This window comes from Balearica regulorum, chromosome 4 (genome assembly GCF_011004875.1).
Source record: "Balearica regulorum gibbericeps isolate bBalReg1 chromosome 4, bBalReg1.pri, whole genome shotgun sequence".
Lineage (NCBI taxonomy): Eukaryota > Metazoa > Chordata > Aves > Gruiformes > Gruidae > Balearica > Balearica regulorum.
Window position 1 is genome coordinate 68,444,343 of NC_046187.1, and position 24,978 is coordinate 68,469,320.

Genomic DNA, 24,978 nt, shown 5'->3' on the forward strand with positions numbered 1-24,978 from the left:
AAGCCTGTGACTTAAAAATGTTTCACAGAAAAGCCTGTGAAAGGTGGCAGATGTCTCAAGAGAATGAAGGACTAGATTGAAGTCACTGCGGTTGCTTATAGTTTTTTGTGACAGTGTCTGCATTGCCATGGTCCAAAAATGAAATTGGGCAAGACACTTTATTCTCTTCTGTATTACTTAATCATGACTAGTAAACACCTGATTTTACTGAATTTTCTCTTTTCACTGGTTGTAGTATAGGGTAACACCACTGGCTTCAACACTTGTTGATTTGCACCAAGGCAGGGGAAGGCATGGGGGTCTGGAGCTGGTTGCTGGCTCCACTTGGGGGCAAGTTCTGGGGTTTGGTTTTTGCTTTCACTCTACACTAAAAATTTTCACAAACCCAGACATGTCAAAATACCTGTTTCTTAGCCTGTGGTGGGTCTCACTGGCTGGTTAGCTAGGATTTCTTCAGGGTATAAAGGATCTGGTTCAGGACTCTGCTGTGTTATAGAAGAGATGTTTATTTTGAAGCTGTCAGACCTGAGATCTGAGCGTGACTCTCCCACTTCACCGCTTACTGCCCAAATCACCCAGCTGTGGCTCAAGGAGCTTTTTGTCCCTCATCTTCACAACAATTACTGTAAAATCCCAAATGACCCACACGCCAGTGAACGTGTTGTTTAGCCATGAGAGTCCCAGCGCATTCTGCCTTCTGCCTCAACGCCACCTGGAGCAGCACTCTGTGGGACTCAGCTGCCATAAACCTCTGTAGCATGGCTGGCATCAAGAACGCAGTGCTGACTTAAATTGGCTCATGAGCTGAGCCAGCGGTGATGCACAGTGAGGAGATGTGTAGCCATTACCTTACTGTTGCAAACACACCATCTCCGTTAGAGATGAAACCAATGAGCTGTTTGGTGTTTATACCTCGTGGCAGTAGACGTCAGCAATATCATTGTGACCAAGTCCTTCCAGCCAGCATTCACATGCTAACCTACAAAACTGTGTTAGATCTTTCACTTTTAAATGAATGCATTGGCGGCAAAAGGGGAAAAAAATGTTAGTGAGTCACAGAATCATTGAGAGAGCCCCCTACTAAATTTTGTCTGCTACAAAGAAAGAATGTTGAATGATTCATCAGACTGGGTAGATGGATTTTAAAATTGCAGTATTACAAAGAGCTGAATATATGATGTGTGAGTCAGGAACTTAACTCCTCCTCAATATTTACAAATGTGTATGAAATGTGTTCAGGTTTCCATTACTATTGCATCCGGCAACATGGCAGAATTGTTTTTTCAAGACTGACCTGCAAACCCTACAGGACTTTGCTGTAAAAGGAAGTGGTAATGAAGGAGACCGGAATTATCAGGCATGTATGAATGGATGTACAAATGTCCAGATCAGTGCTATGCCAATTCTCCTTGGAGATGCCATACAATGCTTCTGTATTTGCTGATGTAGTTAGCGTTATGTATTTTGAATGTGGCAATCATTTCAACAATAGAAGTATTGTTTCTGCAGTGACAACTTTAACCATAAATAGTGTAAACCCCACTACTGTTCTGGTGTGTTTATGAAACTTGTAATTTTTATTGATCACACCCATGTGTATAAATCCATGTTTGTCATGCACAATCCTGCAATAGTGGATTTATTTATTATGGCACAATAATGAATGCTGTGCTGTGTGTGTCACAGCTTTATTGTAAAAGTTTGCATTTACGGAGATGTTCAGTCAGAATTGTAAAAACTTTAAAAAGAAAAGCTATAAGTTTCAAGTTATGATCTGAAGACTATTCTGGGCAAATTTTTCACTTACCTTACACAACAGCTAACTTTTGAGATATCTCTAAATTGTTGGTCACAGGTAATGGCTACATCACAAAACCCTATTTCCCCACAACCCTACTGTAATAATACTTTACCCACATTTCTTAAATGAAAAAAAAAAATTAAAAGTTGGATGAGCAATGTTTATTATAGACCCTCAGATCCAGTACACACAGAAAGGTTTCTGACAATTCACATGGTCTCATTCATTCTCAAATGCTGGATCAAATCTGGCATTCTGCATTAGCTGACATCAAGTTTCAAGACAGTATGACTAAACACATTCTTTCCAGCACTGCTTGTATAATACTAGTGGATAATGTGTTGGACAAAAGTTTTCCCATCAAAGGCTGAATAAACTTATTTCAGCCATGAGTAACTCAACCTCCTCCTTTCACAAATGTTGCTGTTCATACATTTCAATAAAACCACCTGCTCCCTTACCAAAGTAGGCTGCCCATTTTCATTCAGCTAGTTCTTCCAGCAGAAGCTCCAGCGTTGTCTCTCCCAGGATCCTCTTGCAACTAGAGCCTTGGCTCAGAACAGCGTTGGCCCTGCGGTGCTGCGGCTGCTGCCCAAGTAACATGCTCGTGCTGATAAAATCACATTTTCTCTTTCTAAGGGGGCAAGTGTTAACTGCATTGCCCTTACAACTTTTCATCATCCTTTGGCTCCATCAGTTTTCATCTGCTCAGAAAGGAGGCTGGATGTGGCAGATGTCTGGAAAAGAAACTGCAATAACCTTCCAGCACAATTTTAGGACACTGACTAGCTGTTTGATCTGCATGCCCAGGGCTTTTTCATTTCAGTGGTTTTTTCTAATGCAAAACCATATGTGTGTGTATGTGTACATATATAAGCATACATATAAAATTTTGGTTGAAGCACATTATGACTGTAATTGGTCTGGTTGGTGGGTCTGTGCTGTGTGGCTACTGTGATCACTGCTCTGTTTTCCGTTCCTGCACATTCCGTTTCCAACAGAGAGTAGCACCAGGAGCTCTTCCAGCTCCAAACAGCTACTCAGCAGCAGTGCAGGGTGGGCAAAAGCTAATGGAAAATGGTGACAAATCGAGCATTACATTTTCCTCTGCCAGCTGATCCACTGCAGAGTAAGGGTGTCTTGCTGCTACCAGCTAGATGAAATGTTCTCCTCGCTCAGCACTGCTAGGCTGTGCTATGGTGCAGGAGATTCCTTTTTGTTCATTACCACTGAGCCTTTCAAGGGGTCCAGCAGTCTGAACAACTGAAATAAGATAATATGTCTAAATGATTAGATTCTTCTTTAAAATGGGCCTTCCCCGTCTCACTTGTGACACCATACAACAAAAGAACAAACTCTAATTTGAAATGTTCCCTTCATAACACTATCCATTTAGTATTTAAGCAGTAAATAGGTTTGGAAATTATTTGAATATGGAGAATTTGCCCTTTGTTCTTTCTCATGGATGTCACAGGCAGAATAGTGCCAACCTGAGATTTACAAGGACATAGTAAAAGGACACAGTTCCTTATGGATTTCAGTTCATACTAGTAGTCTTTTTCTTGCTGGTAAGCATGTGCAGATGAAGAAGAAAACGTGGTAGAGTCTGAAGTAGATGAAATTTTCTTAATTTGTCTTCCCATGTCTCTTCCATGTCTTTGTATTTTGTTCTTTAAACAAGTGCAAGCCCACATTATTTCCAAGGACAAATTGCAGGAACTGAGCAATGAGTTATGTAAGAGAAGCAAATTAGAAAACATCTCAAAACCAGCCAGAACAGAAACACCATGCAAACAGCACAGAAAACCTGCTGAATGTTTATGAACCAGCACTGATCAAAAAGAAAGTGATTCACAAAATCTACTCACAAAAGGTATTTAATTTTCAGTCGTGTCCTTAAAAAAAGAATTAGATATCACAAGATATGAATATGCATAGGGCAAGCTTTTCAGCTTTTGAACAGAGTTCTCTACCTACAAGAACAAATTAATTTTACTTCTGTTTGGCAACAGTAAAGGAAAAAAGTTATTTGATACACCAGATGATATACTGCAAATAAATGAAGTTGGCTTGAGATTTCAATATCCAGAGACTAGATTATTAATGAAGTAAAACTGCCGGTATTGGGGAAGAGACCCAGGGAACACTCTGAGATGCATGGTGCTCCGTTGGGTCCTCCAGACCTGCCACTGGCACTGATATAATCTTTTATTGTGGACATAGTACGCTCTCCATTCATCACTCAGGTGACATACCAGAAGACACCCACCACACCCTCACTCTCTTCATATCCCGTTGCTGAGGGATCTTCATTGCAGTCAGCAGGGGATTGCTTGGTTCCTTACAGTTTCCAGTGAGCAGACAAAGCTGACCCATGGCCTTTTCTTTCATCCTCTTTCTTCTCATTATTGCAAAGTTTTAAGAATGTGATGAAACATTTTGTTTAGCCAAGGAAAAGTCATCTCACAAGCCCTATATCAGTTAAAATTTAGGTGTCCAGTCAACATTAGGAAAGGGAAGATCTGAACTGTAGACTGAGTTCAGCCAAATATCTTGCATTAGGTGACAAACTTCCAGTGGCCAAAGATAACCTAAATCGATCCCATCCTAAGTGTTTGTTTGTGCTGTACACAGCTCTAGAGAACAAGTGTCCTGCACTAAAAAAATAAGTTCTGTGATTGTAATTGCTTGTTTCTCTGTTTAAAAACAGACACCCAGACAAGTGTAGATATGATCTAAACACAGAGGAGTGTACAACATGCATTTAGAAGAAAAAGCTATGTATTAATTCTTACAATTTCTCCTATAATGCAGCTAGAAAGAATTTCAAACAGTTTTATCTGAATTCTAATTTTTACACACAGATTTAAAGGTTTTCCTGAATCCTTTCTCACCTCACTGTCATTTAGCTGAAAGCAATGAAATAAACATGAAACATCTTGTTTTTTCTAAAATGTTAAAATCACAATACCATCACTAGGGCATTGTGGACTTATACGTGTCTGACTTGCTCCTACTAGTTGTAGCTCCACACTCCTCACTGTTGGAAAACACAGCTCTCTTGGAGCAAGATAAAGTATTTCCATAGAGGGAATCAGCACTTCATGCTGCTCATGGCTAAGTACACAGGAGCAGGAGACAGTGTACAGAAATAGAGACACAGGCAAATTCAGACTCTCTGTCATGCCAGGAGGTACAAGCCTTTTTGAAAATGGGCAACAAAAAGCTACTAGGGAATTGCCATAGAGCTTGCTGCTGCAGTGAGCGTGATGGCCAGCATCCTGGAGATGCCAGCAGGTCCAGTGATGCCTGGGATCAGCACGCTCTTTTCTGTGGAGTGTGCTCAAAGGGAACACATAAAGCCCATGCGGATATTACACACCAGTTTGCCAGTTCCATGCTTTGCACTTCCCACTTTCCAGTCAGCGTGGCAGGGAGTACACCGTTGGTTTGGCTTTTTCGTCTATGCCTGTCTTCCAGAAGGCTTTCTTAAAGCCCACCTTTACATTTGTTCTGGGATTATAATGACTTTCCTATGAATTGCTTCTAGTTTCTGCAGAGTGTACCCCCATTTAAATCAGCTGCCATCACCTGTCTGTGGTGCTGTTTTTCTGCTCCTTCTGGTTTTCTTTGATAATTCCTTGGCATTAACCTACCTTTTAGGAAGACAAGTCTTGCACAAATACTCTTCAGGGCACATGACATGCATTAAAATACCACACATATCCACATATCCACCTCATATCCACAATTTATGATCCTATTGACGGTTAATGAAATTAAATGGTTTCCTTCCTTCCATCCTCCACTCCTCAGTATTGAAATTTCGATCATGAATCATCTTCAGAGATTCAGACACTGAGGGAGATGATGCTCACAGAATTGAAGCAGAGCTCTCAATTCAAGATTATCTCAGGTCTCCATCCACAAATCTGATCTGGTTTATGCTAGTTTTCTGCTTTAGTATATTGCTAGTTTCTTTGTGGCCAGTGCAGTGTGAGTGTTATCGGAAGCATCTTTCTTTCACAGAAATTTGTTACAGATTTCTTGGTGTTGCTTTAAAGCTTCAAGTGATTTTAGTATAGGCATCTGCTCCCAACTTATGTATACTGGCAAAGACCACCATATTAATAGCACGTTGACCTTGTAATTCTAAATAATCATCATCATCATCAAGAGTATTAATAACCACATTTAAATAATTTTCCATAAGTAATTAAAATTATTAGATGCTCTTTCTTGAGAGGCATAACAGTATCCACAGTATTAATTGCACTGCCTGGTTTACCCTGGTTTTGTGACCATCCACCCCAAACCTGCCACCCGTGATGCTGCCGTCCCGACCTCCTCCTGCCAGCTGGGAGAGGAGGAGAGGCTGAACAAAAGCTTCTCTCATCAGCAAGATCAAATTAGCAATGAAGTGAAGTCTTAATTAGCAGGGGAGAGAACAAGAGCTAATCCCCTCTGATATAATATTGATTCTTTTTTCCAAAGCTTTGGTGTTAATGCTATATTAAAAGTATTCTGATATGTTTGCATCTTGGAAATTTCACAATATCATGACTGTATGCAGGCAGATTCTCTCCGCTGAAGTGGCAGATTTGCATGCAATGTGCTTGAGTAATTTTTTGTTTGTAGTCAGTGAAGAAATTTGAAATCTTTGATTAAAGTATGTAGATGGAGAGAGGGAGTATGGAAAAAGGCTGTAAACTTCAGGCTGAGCAAAGTATAAACCAATAGCAGCATATGGACAATTGCTTCTGTCTCCTGTTTCTGCTTTAATGGTTGCAACATTTTTTCAGCTTAGATGAGCAACACATACGAAGAGTATTCTATCATTCCCTTGGAGATTTCCTTACAACATAAGTTTTGTTTTAATATATGGCAAAATAGCAAAGACTTAAGGCAAAAAAAATGCACGTTTATGTTATTTCCTCATGAGTGCAACAGTCTTTTATATCTCAGGAACTGAGTTGGATTGTCCATGGTGTGGCAGAAGGAGCTTCATTAAAGGATATTGCAATTTAAGCTTCCTTCTTGCCTTAAAAATTCATTCAGCAGCTTTCAGTACAGCTTTGATATTTCAGGTGAGATGTGGTCTGCTTCATACAATTTTTGACTTAGCAGATATACAGAGGGATTTGAGAAAGAGTGGGAGTTGTAACACTGATCATCTGACAGAGTTTCATCTTTCAAAACAAATCATCTGGTGGGCAGGGACCGTAATTAAGATACAGATTGCCATGAGATTTGTTCCACTGAAGTTGCCTTCTCGACTTGTTTTCTCTTGCATTTATTCTCTATATCCTTTTCTGGGAGCTCCTCAGGGCATTCCCTCGAGATTATTTTCAAACATTTCTATATCCCCGATGAACTCCTGTCCCAACTCCCCTGGATGGTTTTTACAGAGGAGATGGCACGGCAGCTCAAAGCTTTGATGCTGTAGGACAGACAGTCCTACTGATGAGCCTCCGCTTCTCCCAACACGTGTGTGCACAGCTTGCACTTTTCCCTCAGGGAATTTCCTACTGACCCGGTGGGGATAATTGCACTTTCCTGCAGCAGAGGACTCAAGGCAAGCCTGCGACTCAGCAGTTGTGGTGCTCTTGCACATGCAGAACTGCTGTCAGCAAGGAAAGACTTTAAAATATGGTGCAAACCTGGGACCTTGCAAGGTGGGAACAGTACTTGGTAGATGGTACACTTCTAATGAACCAAGACTTAGTAAATTAGATTCTAGTGAATTTGGTCATTCTTTACACTGATGATCAAAATCATCTTTACAGTCAGACTAACAGGAATGAGAAATAACCTCTCTCCAGTGGCTGCTAGTTTTTGTTCAGTCATTTCTCTGTTCATCGTGTGATACACATGAAACTTTGGTGCTGCTCTGAACGCAGAGGTGTTGCTTTCTAATCTAATGATAAAAACAATACAAGGCTGGAGCTTCTCTTAATTTTTTTCCTTTCGTGGTGACTATTCTGTGTCTAATCATGTTATATTCTCAGGGTTTATTTCAGTAATATTCTCATTGAACATTTCAGACTTTTTTGTTTTTAGGTTTGGGAGTTTAATTCTGAGCGCAGGTACTTTTGAAGATAAATGATATGGTAAAACTGTTGGACCTCTTTCTGTACACAGATACTGTCTCTACTATGCTGTCAGGTTTAGTTCAGATTGTAAGCATTTTGAGGTTCAAAACATATTTTTCTCTAACTTTATTCAGCCCTCAAACCTTGTTAGTTTTTAGTAAAAACCAGCACTGCTTAAAATCTCACCTTTCTCTGTAGTTATTATCATTCAACGTCAAATGATGTGCGATGGAACTGAAATGATAAAAGACTTCATGAATGATAAAAAACACTACGAGAAAAATAGCGGTGCAGAAAGTATCAATTTTTTAACAGTGTCAGAAAAACAAACTGGTTGAACAGTCTTGCACTGAGCTCTGGATGTCTGGCCCGCGAGTTTGCAGTTTGGACCTTCAGTGAATGTGGCTAATTTTTCAACCATCTGAGCAGCTACACTTTGGAGAGGCAGTAGCAAGAAGAAAATGAAATTGGTGGTAAGATAGATGGACCTGAGGCTACCAAGAAGAAAAAGGACATCATGTCGCTGCACGAAGTGTGGAGGAGATGCTCAGAGAAGCACTAGGAGGGCTGAAGAGACGGAGGAGTGCAGGGTGTGATGTGGGGTGTGAGTAAGGAAAACCTGCTGGGAAGAGGGGCAAACCCTGAAAGCCAAAACCAGGAGTGACCGGAGAGAGTGGAGAACGTGGGAGAGAGGCACCATGTAGTGGGGGGTGCAGTAACAGGCGAAAAAGGAGGTTGATGCCTGAATTCTGGGTCAGAGGGGTAAGGCTAACTGAAGGCTGTGTATGTCTCTCTTGGTCATTGTCAGGGTCAAACAACTTAATTCACCAACTGTGAAAAACCTTGCTCTGAGCTCTGCAGATAGGAATTAGTACACTGACATAAAAATTAATCTCTCTGTGTATTCCTAGAAAAGGTGCTGATGTGGGGAAATGCAGTCTTAGATTTGCTATGTTGCTCTCTCAAGTTGCCATAAAAATTAAGATATGGTCCTCTTTAAAAATATCAGGTCAATAGGTCTTCTCAACAAGTGTCAGATGTCTATTCTGAATGCAAGTCACAATGAACAATAATTGACCTGTTGTCAATGATCAATAATAATTACTAATATAGTCACCCAGCAAGATTTGCTGAGTGGAAAACCTATTGCCAGAGTGCTCTATTTCTCTATTTTCTATGCTAATTAAATGTATTAGTTACCTAGAATTCTGCCCTTAAAATCTACAGAATCACAGCTTGCATCTTAATTTGAGATACTACAGAATTTTCCCCTGATGGTGCTCCTTCAGCTCTCTTCTGCAAACCTACTCAGGCATAGAAATGCTCTGCAGACAGACCCCAGTGCAGACACATGCACTTACATATGTATAGAGAGTTGAACACTAATTGAAGTATCAGCTTATTTCCCTGAGTCCCAGCGTACCTCTGCTGCTGAAAATAAGAATTATGAGCATACAGGCAAGGTTGTCCTTTTCCAGACAACAGTCTTTTATCCTATCATTATTGTTTAACGTTTGCTTTTGGAAGATACAGTGTTAAAAAGGAATAGCATATGAGATCTAAAGCTGAGAAATTGAATTATTAAGCCTTAGTTGTCTAGATTTTTGAACATATACATCAAACCACTTGTGGTGGGTTGACCCTGGCTGAGGGCCAGGTGCCCACCAGAGCTGCTCTGTCACTCCCCTCTTTCATTAGACAGGGGAGGAAAGGTACAATGAAAAAAAACTTACGGGTCGAGATAAGGACAGGGAGAGATCATTCTCTAATTATCATCACGAGCAAAACAGACTGAACTTAGAGAGGGAATTCATCTTATTTATTACTAAGCAAAACAGAGTAGAGGAATGAGAAATAAAACCAAATCTTAAAAACACCTCCCCCCACCCCTCCCATCTTCCCGGGCTCAACTTCACTCCCGGCTTCAACCTCCACCCCCCCTCAGCGGCACAGGGGGACGGGGAGTGGGGATTACGGTCAGTTCATCACACGGTGTTTCTGCTGCTTCTTCATCCTCAGGGGGAGGACTCATCGTTCCCCCGCTCCAGCGTGGGGTCCCTCTCACAGGAGACAGTCCTTCACGACCTTCTCCAACGTGGTCTCCTCCACGGGGTGCAGACCTTCGGGAGCAAACTGCTCCAGCGTGGGTCCCCCACGGGGTCACAAGTCCTGCCAGCAAACCTGCTCTGGCGTGGGCTCCTCTCTCCATGGATCCACAGGTCCTGCCAGGAGCTTGCTCCAGCGTGGGCTTCCCACGGGGTCACAGCCTCCTTCAGGTGTCTCCACCTGCTCCGGCGTGGGGTCCTCCACGGGCTGCAGGTGGAATCGCTACACCCCCTCATCCTCCCTCCATGGGCTGCAGGGGGACAGCCTGCTTCACCATGGTCTTCACCACGGGCTGCAGGGGGAATCTTGCTCCGGCGCCTGGAGCACCTCCTGCCCCTCCTTCTGCACTGACCTTGGTGTCTGCAGAGTTTCTTACATCTTCTCACTCCTCTCTCTGGCTGCAAAAGCGCTCTCTAACTGTTTTTTCTCTTTCTTAAATATGTTATCACAGAGGCGCTGATTGCCTTGGCCTTGGCCAGCGGCGGGTCCGTCTTGGAGCCGGCTGGCATTGGCTCTACCAGACACAGGGGAAGCTTCTAGCAGCTTCTCACAGAAGCCACCCCTGTAGCCTCCCCGCTACCAAAACCTTGCCACACAAAACCAACACACCACTGTATCACTTATCTCACTCTGTCTTCCCACTGTTAACGGGAAGAATGCTGGTGGTCAGTCATTGACTGCTCTTCCCTCCTAAGAAATACTTGGTCACCAGTTTCCTGACACCAGACAGGATTTTAGCTCCCTAAGATGAAATGTGGCTCCAGTTGTAGAAAAGCAGCTCTGTGTGGCAGTGCCAGGTTCCCTGGATGCCACAGGCAGCTGGGCTTGTGATGGCTACCTGTCTGGAGGGGAGTGAGGAACCCCTGGGCTCCTTCTTCAGACATCCTCTCTTAACCTCACCCAGCTAGAATACCATACAGACACTCAGAGGATTTGATGCCACAAATGAGGAGGATGTTTTATTTGATGGCATCAATAAAATTCTTAAGTGTGCAAAGTATTTTAACTACAGCACAATTTACCATGTATGAAGGATTGTGTTCTTTGTGGTGTGAGATGACGTCAAATAAGACAATGAGTGCCAGAAGCGTGACTCCTGCAAGAGGCTTAAATACCTGCCTGTGCTTCTGTGATAACACATTACAATAATTTGACTCAAGAACATCCCCAGTTGTTTTCATAATTCCACACAGCAGGCAAGATGTTTCTTATGTTTTTAAAAACTTTTTCTACAGTTCACCAAGATCTAAATGCGGAAGTCTACATTTTTTTAGTTGGCTGTCCAAGAAAGTGGATACCTAGTCAACACAGCCAGTAGGCTCTAAAAAGCTATTCAGCTCATCCAAAAATCGACATTTAGTCATCTGAATGGCTCTTTACACTTCAATGACCGTGTTGTTTATACATCTGTTGATCACAAATGGGAGTATAGGCACCTAATTCACAATAGAACCAAATACAAGTATCTTAATGAGAGCTGAATCCCATCCCTATTTTCAGTTGAATAAGTAGCAGGAATAATCCTTATAATAATTGCAGTGCAAGTAGTTATTGTAGTAACAGTTACTCTGTACAGAGTCTAGTTTAAACACACCTTCACCCATACTACATTCTTGACTAGTAGTCTTAATTAGGATGTTGCTCCTACAGTCTGTGGACTCAAGTAATAATACCAGTCTTTCATTCCTTATCCAGGCTCATCAAGAGGAGTTGGAATACTTGGCTGTTTGATTCCAAGCAATATGTTGTTGACATCTCTTACAATAGGGAGACTTCTTAAAAAGGTGGTGTACTGGAATGTGAGTTGTGGCTTGGGTTAAATGTATCTTGTCACATCTCATCTATGTTAAACACAATCTGGAGGAATAGGCATATGTATTGCTCTGTGAGTTTCTTTGTAAATGATCCTTCTTAAAAGCATCTGAAGTTATTCTTAGAAGTAATTTTTTACATTGCTTCCCAGGATAGGTGAGGTTAGAGGTAGAAAATTGTCGTGAGATTTCTGTTCCAAACATTAAAGATTGGTTGGAGGCAGCAAATGCAGCATAAAGTCAGATATTTGCCCCTCTGCTTCATAGAATTAATCCATCTGCTGGTGGATTTCACAAGAAGACCTGCCAACTGCTACTGACGTTCCAGGTAGCAGAAGGGCAAGTGTTTTAATCATTTACCAAATATGATTTTCTTTTCAGGCATAGACTTTGCACCTCCCAGCTTGGCCTACTGCAGCTCACTTTTGCATATACTAAATCTATAAAACCACCCAGAAGGGGAAGCATATGCAGGACATCAAAGCACACTAGACTGTGGAGCATATTCAACCTCCTCTGTGTGATACGTCCTGGTCACGTGTATTATGGGGTCTGAGCTGGTCAATTTGAGGAATAAAGGCCCAAATACTCACACCCATGGTTCTCGTGTCATGGGCAGAAGCCGGCAGGAGACAGTGGCAGTGGCGAGGGTGATGGGGAATCTGACATTCATGCTAGTGTTTGGGGTTTCAGATCAGAGTGAATAAGACAGTATTGCATGGTTGTTTTCTGCTTGCTGGTCTACTGCCCTTCTCCCCGCTACGCTGTACTGTTGACTCTCAGATCAGCAGAAAACGTGCTGAATGGGAAGCTTCACTGCTGCTTTGAAGGGGTGACTGCACAGGCGCTCGCTGAAAAACTGAAACCTTTGGAAGTTGCTGTCACCTTCCTTGGCCTGCACGTGCAGTCCACCAAGCTGAACCATACTTTAATTGTCAGACATGTTGGCTGTAATTAATTTCACTTGGGTATGGATGAAGGAAACAGTTGTTAAACAATGTGATATTATTATTATTATTATTATTATTGTGGATAGTGCTGTTCTAACAGGTGTCTGATCAACTTTTATGTATAGAAGTTGGTAGGGCTTTTAAGGCAAATTTTAGGGATATTATACAGTAATTACACACTAAGCACACTTGTGTGTTTGGAATTCTCATATTTTCCTTTTGAGTTTGTCTGATAATCTGAGCAAACTCTTGGAGATGTAATACATCAGAATGGATCTATTCTATATTTCATGCAGTGGAAAAAAAAAAAAAGGAGCAGCTATATGAATTTCAGCTGTTGCAAAATACCACACTTTTGATGCTAGCTTTTTGCAACAGATAAAGCCAAAAGTGCTTATCAGCAGCATGCTCTCCTGATATATCTTTAGGTAGAGGACAAATGCCATCAATTTCTTCTCTCTTTTCCTTCGCACATGGATTTCTACTGTGTAAATTGGAACAGGGCCTACGCCTTTTACTGGAAGGAGACTGATATGCAATTGCTGGCAGAGTACATGCTGAGTACATTCTCCCCCTTATTCCTAGTCAAAAGCTCTCACATGGTACCATGGAAAGAAGCATCACCATTGCAATCTATATGTTTTCCTGCTGGACCAGATAATTCTTTCCAAATGCCACACTCCAGTTAACATCTAATGAGTCGTGTACTTCCCGTGGTTATCAGAGATGTCACCTGTTCTTGAAAGCTGATTCACATGTAGGGGTTTGACCCTTGTACTCGTACGTACAGAAGGTCTCAGCAATACTTGACGTTACAACACAGAAAAGATTAGAGTCATCGGCTGTGAGATAATCAACAAATTATTGCTACGTGGTGATTCTGCATGACTCCTTCCATGTGCTCTGGAGAAGCATTTGGCTGAAGAGACTTTTTATTTGAAATGTGATGATGTTTTGGCATCATCACAGTGTTGGCAGTTGTTCAAGGTTCCTCTCAGAGCTACCCAAAAGTCCAAGGGCTGTAGTCATGTCTAGCGTTAGCCCTAGAAAGCGGTTCTAGCAAAGGAAGTGGCACATTTGTCATTACTTTGACTCCTTCAGGCAAGATGAAAACTAACCATTGGATTGCCTGCGAGTCGTTTGTGCTGGTTAATGCTCACTTGGAAAAGAACCTCTGTGTCCAGAAAAGGAATCCTGGATAACATAGTCTGGCTTTGCTATGTAAAAGCTGAGTTTATATGGCCACAGTGGTACTTTCCAATCCCATTCTCTGAGACATTATGCAATGCAACACAGAGCAGAAAAAGTACAGGTTCACTTTCTCCTCTGGACAAATCTTTCTAGATTTTATAGCATATAAGAATCTTCACCTACTTTTCTTGCTATTGCAGTATATAATTACCTGTGTGATGAAGTCATACTGGATCTTCAGGAAGAGCAACACAATGAAATATTCTCTGTTTGATATTTTTATTTTAATTTAGCATCTATGCAAATTCAGGAGCTGAACCTAGCCAAAGACGACTATTATCTGGCTATATATACCCAGAAATTGGAAAGGGTCAGTATAGGATTCCTGTTTTTTGAAAAGGTGATTTTCTTCAACCTGCGATAACAATATCTACTACAACTATTTCTCTAAGCTAAAATTGACGAATACAGTGCTTCCAAAGACCACTGGCCATTCAGGCAAATGTAGATATCATTACTGCCACCTATTGTTACAAGTAGAGAATTGAAGATATTTTCATATTCGTACTTTTCCAAATGGAGATATCATTGGAAAATAACAAGTTGTTCCAGTTGAGGTATTTGTAAATAAGCACGTTTTGGTGGCTTCTTCGACAGCTTTATTTTCAGAGCTATATAAAATAGTCTAGTACAAATGCTAAGAAAATCCAAGATCTTCACAGACATCTGGTAAAAAGTAGTACTAAAGTAAAAAGCAAAAGCAGGCATTGTAATGCTCAGCATCAGAGTACCATATTTCTATACATCTAGGTACTACAATCCCAAGCCTTGATCCAGGTGTCCAGACACTCTTTAGAGGGACGTAGGAGAGAGAGACCTTCGTTAGTGAGAGCTTTTTCACTTGTCGTAATTATTACAGCAGTTATATCTTGCATACGTACTAGAAAACGGCCTTGTTGGCACACAGGTTGCCACACAGAAGGAAAATGCTCCAAAGTGTGATAATGGGCTGGGTGATAGGATCCTGATTAGTATTATATGAATACATGATACCAGATAATTAGTTGGAAGTGGTTATGGATTTTTTGTTTCTGCATTAAAGCCCCAGGAGCAGGAATTGCAGAGAAAACAAAAGATTTCAAATAAAGGGGTTTTTGAATAGGAAGAACCAGTAAAACGTTTTTGGGGTTTTTTTCCCCAAAACCTACTGACTTGTTAAGTACTTCAGTTTCATGAATAACACATCACAGATTGTATGATAACAAAATTACGTATTTCTGCTTGGTGATAAATATATTATTTGGGATTGCATGTACAGAATCTTGTCAAAGGTGTTTCAGTTTTATGGAACGATTTTCAAATCCTGAAATCTTTCCTTATTTTTTTAACACAGAATTCTGTGGAATTCTATTAATTTCTAGATTTAGAAGTTGCCTTAATGAGTACTGTGAGATTTGAACATATAATTAAAATATCATAAAACTATTAAAATACTGTGAGAAAACCAGATTATCTTTCAGGTTGTAATGTTTGTCTCTCTGAGCCTTTCTTGAAGGAAAGAGTTAATTTTTCTAAGACATCTGATATGTATCTATCCACATGCATATACCTATTTAAAAAAAACAATCTTCTCCTGGAACTCAATGATTCTGAAACTGTACCTGGTAAATCACTGCAAAACTAAAAATTTGACTCCATGCTTTATTTGGAGTCTGAAATGCAGATTTTTCTTTCTTTTTTTTCTGGATGGAGATGGGGCTGACTAAGTAAGTTCCACTGAATGGAACTTAGACCACTTAATATTTTAGACTTTTTGACATTTCAGACTGGAACAGGACACTGGAAGCAATGCTCTTTGACATTGCAGTCCCCTGTGTGTAACAGGCTCCAGAAAGTGCAAATGGAAATGGCTGAGTTGATTGAATGAATTATTCTACCCTTTGCTTCTCAGAAGATAAATTTATGCATGGACATCCTGGCACAAAATAGCAGTTTATTTTGCTTTCGAGCAGAATTAGTGGATCTCAGCTGTGCTGGAATTTTCTTATTACTCAAGAGAGAAATAGCTAGAAAAAATGCATTCCTTTTTATTTATTCCTATAAATAGCTCAGCAAAAGCCATGCAACAATAAATTACCAGTGTAACTTCTCTCTGGTTGTCAGTGAATTAGCCCGAGTTTAAATATGTAAACATCAGGACCAGTACTTTAATTTTTTGTCATCTCAATCACTTGTTTCTGCATTTTCTGTCTATGCCTATGACCAGTGGCTTTTATTAAGAGACATTCTTTCCTTGTTCCTGTTTTAGTCAGACACCATGAACTGTGAAAGCCTGTTTCTGAACTTCATTACTCTGGTGGCTTGGATGTCAGTTGTGGTGCCTTGTGGAAACACACCCAGATTTGTACAAACAAGCATCCACAAGATGTTATGTTTTTCTTTATAGATCTCTCATAATCTAACATGACATCTTCTCAGCTAATTTCCCATTTTACTGAAGTCTGTAAATTTCAAAATTACAGTGATTCACAAGGTTGTGTCATGTCATGGCATTCATTAGAGCAGGAACAGTAGGGTCTGAAGGTCTGATTTATGAAAGGATAGTAAGTGGCAGTAATTGCTGGTGAGCTCTATGTGAGGGGTGTGTGAACTGGCAATCAGAGGTCTGGAGCAGTTAAAAGTCTTTCATTCCCATCCGTCTGACAGGAAATAACAGTAAAGAACCCTGAGATTCTTACTATGATTTTGTTTTAATACCATTGAACATTTCTTGAAACTAGGAATTATGTTTGTCAGGAGCAAAAAACTAATAAATGAGCGATGATGTGTTGATGGAAGGAAGAGAGGATGCATCAGGCTTCATTAAGGCTATTTCTCAAATGAGCACTCTTGGTAGGTATTCTGCACAGTTCAGCTCTAGGCAATACATCATTTCTGTGCTGCCCTTACAGAAACAAAAGACTTCTGACCAAATTAATCTCTTGGCTCTACAGTGGCCAGTATATATTGACTTTTCCTTCATCCAAAACTTAACAAATTTGCCGTAAGAACACCTCACTATGTATGCACTCACTCTCTTTATAACTGCACACCTTGGACATGTGTATTATTTGTGAATCTAAATATCAAACAGGAAGAAAATAAGGTCCCTGTCTGTGAAAATTAGATTTTGTTCACATTTCTTTCCATAATCAGAAGAAATACCTTTATAACCTGTGATATGGTTCATTTCAGTGCTCTGATATAGTGATGTGTCAGGTGAAATTGAATAATCCATAGCTGAAACTTATATTTCCCAACTCATTGTCATTTTTATAGCTGCTAAGAACTGTTATACAGCTAATATTAATCTTAATGAAAATTGTCCAGAACTACTCATGTCACCTTAGTTTACTATTATGTGTTAGGTATATGTTTGTGATTTAATGTCAAGCATTGGTGTGACTAACTAAACCTAAAAAAAAATAATAAAAAATAAAAGGCTCTGGTCAGGTATATTCTGTAGTATATAAATGAGTTGTGAGTAAATAATTGAGAATAATTTAATATTTGAGACAATCTGGTACTCAGTAAACTGACATTATTGGAATTATCTGTGCATGACTTCAGGTTGTTACCCAGAAGTTGTTGCTTTTTACTGTGCTTTCTTTTAATGGTGGTAGTTGTCTTCTAGACTTTAACACTTGCATCTAATAGCCAGTGCAGACTCCTAGTCTTCGTATAGCATTCCCTATCCAAGAATACAACCAATACTCACTTTCAGTCATGACTGTTGGGACTGTTTTGACAAAGAGAAGGCAAACAGGATCGTAAAGGTCATTGTAGGTTAAAAACTAGTTAATGTGACTTTCTGTGATCTTAACACATTTTTTTCTTTTCCCCTAGTGAAAACAGTCTTCAAATGCCTATTTCTGCATAAGGAAAAAACTATTAATAAAAGAAATGAGCTGCATAGTTAAGAAAAAACCTTCAAACTCGGTATTTCAAGGTTTATCCTACACAACATACACTTAGACTGTCAACACTAAAGAGAAAAGAGAATGAGAAAAACCTCATTAGGGTTAAACCAATGTCTACTCAAGCCAGTGTAAGCCTTCCATTGGCTTCAAGGGCCCTTGTCTGGATCTTGCTTCTTTTGCATCCTTATGAGAATGCAAAATCCATCTAATTTAATTTCTCTGTTGGATATTTTGAAAGGATTTCTGAGAAAAAAATGTTAGCATTCTGCAAAGTCATAGGCTGCCTCAACTGTAAGGCAATGAATTTTAGTGATACACATATAAATATGGGCTCACCACATCCAGACTGAGACAAGCGTATCTTGTGACCCACTGAATTTTATTGTCGGTAGGCTCTAGGCATTACCACTGCTGCTGGAGGAGATTCGTTATGGGCTGTAGTGCTACGTGTGGTTTATAGGAAGCTACACAGCTCCTGCTCCTGACCTGAAGGGTGGAGAAAGCCCTCTTTGCTCCCTGCAGAATTTGCCTACACATAAAGGATCATGGGGAAAATTCAGGTTGGAAGGCACCTCCGGAGGTCTCTAGTCCAACCTGCTGATTAAAGCATGATTGGCTATGACATCAGACCAGGCTTCCCAGGGATTTATGTAGTCATGGCTTGAAAAACTCCAGGGATGGTGACCACACAAACCCTCTGGGCAGTCTGTTTCATTGTCTGTCTGTCCCCACAGTGAAAGTTTTCTTTTATATACAGTCTGAACCTCTCTTGTTTCAACTTACACCTGTTCATATGGTAGATTCTGTCTTTTGAATGAAAGTAAGTATGTGTCTTCTGTCTATTCAAATAAAATAAGAGCTACTTTAAAAAATCTAAGACTTCATTTCATGAATTTGTACACAACTGAGTTTTCTCTTTAAGTTACGTTTGGTTAATAAAGAGTTGTCACCTCAACAGTCCTCGTTCAGAGGATACCAATCATCATTAAAAAGTGGAAATACTCCTAATAAGTCATACTGGTAAAACTGCTACCAACTGAGATGCTCGTAGAAGTTACTCTGGGATTTTAGAAGCTCAAGAGAATGGAAATGTGATAATACATTAGATCCTGCTCTAAGCCAGCGAGGCAAAGAGTGAAATCTGTCAGACATAAAGTTGAAAGAGTGTACTTTGGATTTTTGCTGATACCAAATAAAGGGTTAGAGGTTATTACACTTGTGAATTGAGATCCATCCAGAGCTGTTATAATGGAAATATTTCCTCTGATAATATTAAAAAGCTGCTTGGACTGGCAAAAAACAGCTGTCCCTGCGTTTGGAACACATGAAATTTTTTGATGAAATAGAGAGAAAATATAGGCAAAAGGAAAAGATCACAAATTTAAACATGGCAGAAACCAAGCCTGTGGTGATTGTATGTTTGCTGAAAAATATGAAAGCAGAATAAAACAGATGGGCAATGTTAGTTTTTCAATTCCCACAGGTTTAAGGAAAAGCATAGATCTTGTGTTTGGCATTATTATTGATGTGTTTCAAAAAGGTGAAGGGAAGACAGCATCTGTACTTGCTGTAGAAGTGCTTTCCTAAATCAACTAGATTAATCTTGGCTGGAGGAACTCTAGCTGGTAGTTCTGTTATTCACACCAATGGTTAAATTTTTAAGCCTCCGAAGCATTTTTATGCAGTTATGTCTGGTAGTAATCAACTTGAGTTTAATTCTCAGTTGTATAAATAAATCCCTGTTTGCTTAGTTCACTTCAGTTTTATGAAATATGAACCTTGCTTTCATGTTCCAAAAGCAGATAGAAAAGTTTTATTGACCATCTAGATACTATTTATTATTTGATATGCCTGTCACATTGCATGTTACAGAGCTCTTCTGTTAACTAAACAACACTAATCTATTTGTTCTTTACTCTCAGGGATTTTCTTTTGTTCAGTCTTCCCCAGATCTCTTCTTTTTTTGACTGCTTTCTTTCAGATGCTATAAAATCAGGTAACCAGAAGGACTCAACTTTGTTTTAAATTATGGCACAATACAATATTTTTCTGTAACCTACTTAGAATTAGTTGTTATCAATGTGAAGTGGTAGTCAATGAACCAGCCATTACGTTTTTTCCTTCAGAAAACTGGGCAAGCCATGGTTGACTTCACCAATCACACACCTTTCATTTCTGGACTGATGTTTCAAATCCAGTTGATATCAATAGAGATCGAAAGTTACAATGTCCTGGTTGCTAATTTGTAGCACTACACATGAAACAACTTTGAAGATTGTTCTGGTTTTCAAGCTTTAGAGCAAATGGCATCATCACACGTTTTTCAATCATCTTTTCTATGGCTATTTGACCTACATAAGGGACACAAAAGTGTGACCTCTGGAACATTATTTATGGTCATTAATTCTGAAGAGTAATTCAGATTCTCCCTTTCTGATGAATATATATAATTTGTGTCTATTCTTCATTTCATCTGGCACTGGCAATATAATCTCCTAGTTTTGCTCACTCTTACTGAGATTTCTGAGTCCTCTTCAGGTGAAGTAATCTTCATTCTTTTACCACTTCACGTACCTAATAAATGTTGTGTTACAGCTCTCCAGTTCTGAACTGTGAAGCATTTCAATTTTACCTTCCTTTCGTGCTGAAGATAGGCTATTTATTCCTACTATTTTCTTCATAAACATTCGAGCCTCATGACAGAATTTAACGTGTGGAAAGCTCTGACTAGCTTCCAGCTGCAATGGACTATATCAAAGACTCACAAAATTCCACATATACAGTCCTCTCCCGTGTCTCTTCAATCTTTCATGAACTTCCTTGTAGCCAAAAGGAGGGGGAGTAAGAATGATGGACTTTGAACTTGGATAAATTATTTTTCATAGACTCACAGACTAATTCAGGCTGGAAGGGACCTCCAGAGGCCTCTAGTCTGATGTTCTGCCCAAAGCAGGGTCAGCCTTCAAATCAGACCAGGTTGCTTGGGGTTTATCCAGTCAAGTCTTGAAAATCTCCAAGGATGAAGATTGCATGACTTCTCTGCTTCTTAATTTAGAAATCTGCTTCTACCCCACTTGGTAACACCAGAAACAAACATTAATGGGAGCAGTAATTAAAACTGCAGATACTTGAACCTAAGTCCTTTATGATCATTATGAGCCTTTCCAGGCAGTTCAGGGGACTCTGGCATATGCAGTGAACATGAGCCAAACTCATGATTTTCGTCCATGCAGAGGGAATATCTTCAAGCACTGAATGCCCTCTGGGGCATAGATACTATATATCTTCTAGATATTATAGAAGATACAAATAGATTATTAATAATTCTTTCCTACTTGGAAATCATATACATCACCTTCTCATTGTACTTTCATCCTTCAGGCAGCTTTAGTTTGACATTTGTAGCTAAGGCAATTGAAGAAAGCTAGAAATGGTTTCACAGGCAATATCAACAAGTGGCAATTAAAGTGTTATTTTTAATTTTTTTTCCTCATTTGTCTGTATCCTTGAGTTTCTTGGGCCATCTGTTATATTAGTTATCATTAATATAATATTTTTAAAATAATAAAAATTATGCTTGGTCCTGTCACTGAGCAAAGACTTTCAAGGTTTCTCTACTCCCATTTCTATGTTGCTCTGATTTTTCTGTGTATAAAAAACATTGGAGTAGCACCGGTACAGACTGAGAAAGTTGTGTTTATGAAATCAGCATCAAGAGCACTGCCATAGCTCTGCTAGTCATTGCTTGGTGAATGGTTAGAGGGCAGCCCAGGGTTCTTCTGAATCCAAACTGTGAGTGAGTTTGCTCCTTGCAAAAGTCCTTCAATTTCTCTTATGACCTCGTTCAGGATATTTGGATTATGAAATGAGTATTTCAATTTATTCTCTTAGCTAGGGATATGCATAATGGGAAACCCCTGAAGTTAAAGCGTTGAATTTCACACCCTGTTGTTTGAACATGCTTGATATAAGGGGAAAAATGTTTTTTGAAAAACTGATGTGCAGTCAAAGCAGAATTTCACTTACTTAACATGTTTGAATTTAAACTGCTTAACTAAAGAGTTTTTATCTTTTAAATCCACCTTCCTACATAAACAGTGGTTTTACTATTTAAGTGAATTTAACGAGAGTATTTATTTAAAGGAACTAGCTGTCTTTTGTATACCAGATGCCAGAAGTCCTCCATTCTGAATATACCCAGTAACTTTAATGCGATGCTCCTAGACCTAACAAGTCTTCCCTTGGCTGTGTTGAACCTCCCCGCCCCGTACCTGGCACGCAGCGGTCAGTGCAAAGGCAGAGCAGTGGCCTCGCTCCTCTGCAGTCTTTGGAGCTCTCAACAAGCTGCCTCTGGAAAGGAGATCTTTTAGTGCCATGCTGTAAACTGGAGATATAACCACAGAAGAGAGTGCTGCCGGAAGGCACGGTGACCCTGTGCTTTGCTTTCTCACCTGCCATGACTCTATGCATCACGCACATCTCTGGGCATCTGATCCCAAACCAGCAGCATCTTAAGAAACTTGTTCACCTTCTCGCCTAAGTTAGCCCATGACTTTTACTTCCTGTAAAAGCAGTTTCCAATAGCCTGTTTTGAGCTCTGAGGCATGGTTCTGAGTCTATCAAGTTGACTCAGGAACGGAGGGGGCGGGCTGCTCTGTGCAATGCGATGCACCCTTTTGTACCTGCGCCCAGGTACCGTCCTGCCTTGAGCAAAATGAGCAAAGTCGGCAGAGCCCATGGTGGGGAAGCTCCCTTAGGCAGGAAAGGCTTTACGGGCTGTGTGCATCTGTATCAAGTATCAGCCACTGCCTGAATTAGTCACAGAAAGATAAGCACAGATCTAATTTTACCACTCAACTTTATGAATATTACAGATGCAACTGCATGAAGAATATATTTGATGATACATACAGTTGTCAAGTGGATTTGTCAATGTCTTTTCTGGTGGCAATAAAAATGTATAGTCTATTTAATGATGCAATTCTGTAGCAGATATTCAAATTGTTTAAACTCATCCTCTTAAAAAAAAAGATAGAAAAGGCACAGTCTTGGAATGAGCAATCCCTGGGTGCTGCATTGTTATAGACATGGCAGTAGCTCATAAAGCTGAATTTCTCATTTTGATAGGTTTTATTCTCAGTGAAGTACTAATGATTGTACCATTCCAATTCTTAATTTTTATTTTCTTAAACTGAGGAAAACAGTTTTGAGTGATGTTGAATGTATCACTGATTTGAGGAAGCCTCAGACAGGCCCTAATGTACAGACCCCCAATCTTCTTACCCGCATGAGAAGTGCGGAGTCAGATTGTGCTTGTTAAACTTTGGGAAGACAAAGTTTAAAGTGTTTAATTCAACAGTCAAAACTATGATGTGCTTATTTCCATTGAAAGTCATTGCTGTATTGGATCAACCACAAAAACTATTCAACATGAAATCACAGTTCCAACTCTTATCAGAAAACAGTTATCAAAAACCAGAGATAATTTTGTAACTAGCAAATATATTTGATATGAGCTGGCTAGCAGCTCTTCTGAAAAATGTCTTATCAATTCAGAGATTAGATATAACATTATATATAAAAATGTATAGAATTTCCTATGATAATTCCACCAAAGAGAAGTTTTATAATATAAGCAAAGGTATTTAATCCTACAGTTCACCTGTAACTCACAACTTCACCCATATGAAATCAGGGGAAGGAGAGATTTTGATATGGTAAATGATATGACAGATGACTACAGGGGAGAGGAAAGAAACAAGTCATTTTGGCAATTTGTGGGTGCCATGGGCTCTAGGAGAGATTTCCCCTTATATTAAACGTATAACTAGAACTGCTACGGAATCAGCCAATTATAGATAGCCTGTAAGTTGTGAGGAGGAAATACAGTATTTCACATTGAAATATTGGTATAATTTTAAATTTCCATTCCAGATGGTAATTCATAGTGAGATCCTTTTCCTTACACAGACATATACATATCCTACATTATTTCCAAATGTTCAGGGAATGATTCAAAGTAATTTCTTATTTATCCTACGTTTCCCCAGCTGCTGCTAGACAAATTGTAAACATAATCTTAGTGTACTTCACAATTTCATATGATTCTCAGGAAGGGCTAAAAAGCATGGAATTCAGAATACTGAACTGTAAGCTTCCTTCTTTTGTCAATAAAAGTGTGGAGTTTGGGTGATGATTGAGCTCGTATCATGCAACCAATATACATATTATAATTGCTATCGCTATCTTTTTCCTGTATGTTGTTTACTTTAGAAGTCATTCTCTACTGAGAATTAAATAATAATAATTAAAAAAAGTGTTCTGGTGTAACAAATTTTCCTTTTGCAACATTTCATTTTTTCCTTTATTCCATTTATGGGCACATTGTGCAAAATCTGTTAGCAAAATCTGAGTATGTATTAGTATGCATTTCAGTCAGGATAGGATTTCCTAGGAAATGTTTAAATTGGAATAATCAAGCCATCCCTTGGCTAAAAGAAATTACACAGGTGGAAGTGCTTGGAGATCATTCAACAACTTATTTTGACAGTTACAGTGCCTTCTCTTTCAAGATAAGTGGAAAATTCAGCCCAAGGGGCAAAAGTTTTGCTCAAGGTGGACCGATGCATCTCCTGCTCTGGCAATGCCACATCAAGAACACGACTTTGAAACTGCATGAAGTACAAGTTGCTGGTGAAAAGGCAGTGCCACACAACACTGCCGCATCGCATTCACCAAGCCAAACCAGGGACCGATCCAGGCTGGCAAAGGGAAGAGATGAGTTTCCCCCAGAACAGGTCCGCACCATAAGCAATGACGCTGGACCAAGAAAGAGGGTGGGAATGTCCAGCAACAATGGGGAAAAGCTGTCTTCATCCCTCCTGACAGCAGCATGAATGAAGGTCAATGGAAAATGATCCTGAAAGTGCAGCTCTCTAGGGCAATGTTGTTCCCTTGTGCCAAGAACAGCAGAGTTGACCTGATGCTTCAGCACATGGTGATCTCCATCCTCCCTTATCCTCGCTCCTTTCCCCAGCATAATACCTGCCGTTACAGACAGCCAAGCAG

At 39.9% G+C, this 24,978-nt stretch overlaps 1 protein-coding gene across 1 annotated transcript in view; it reads left to right on the forward strand.

Annotated features, from left to right (window-relative positions):
* The window catches only part of STK32B (serine/threonine kinase 32B), a 173,085-nt gene that overhangs the window by 91,658 nt on the left and 56,449 nt on the right, over window positions 1-24,978 (forward strand). The window lies entirely within an intron of this gene.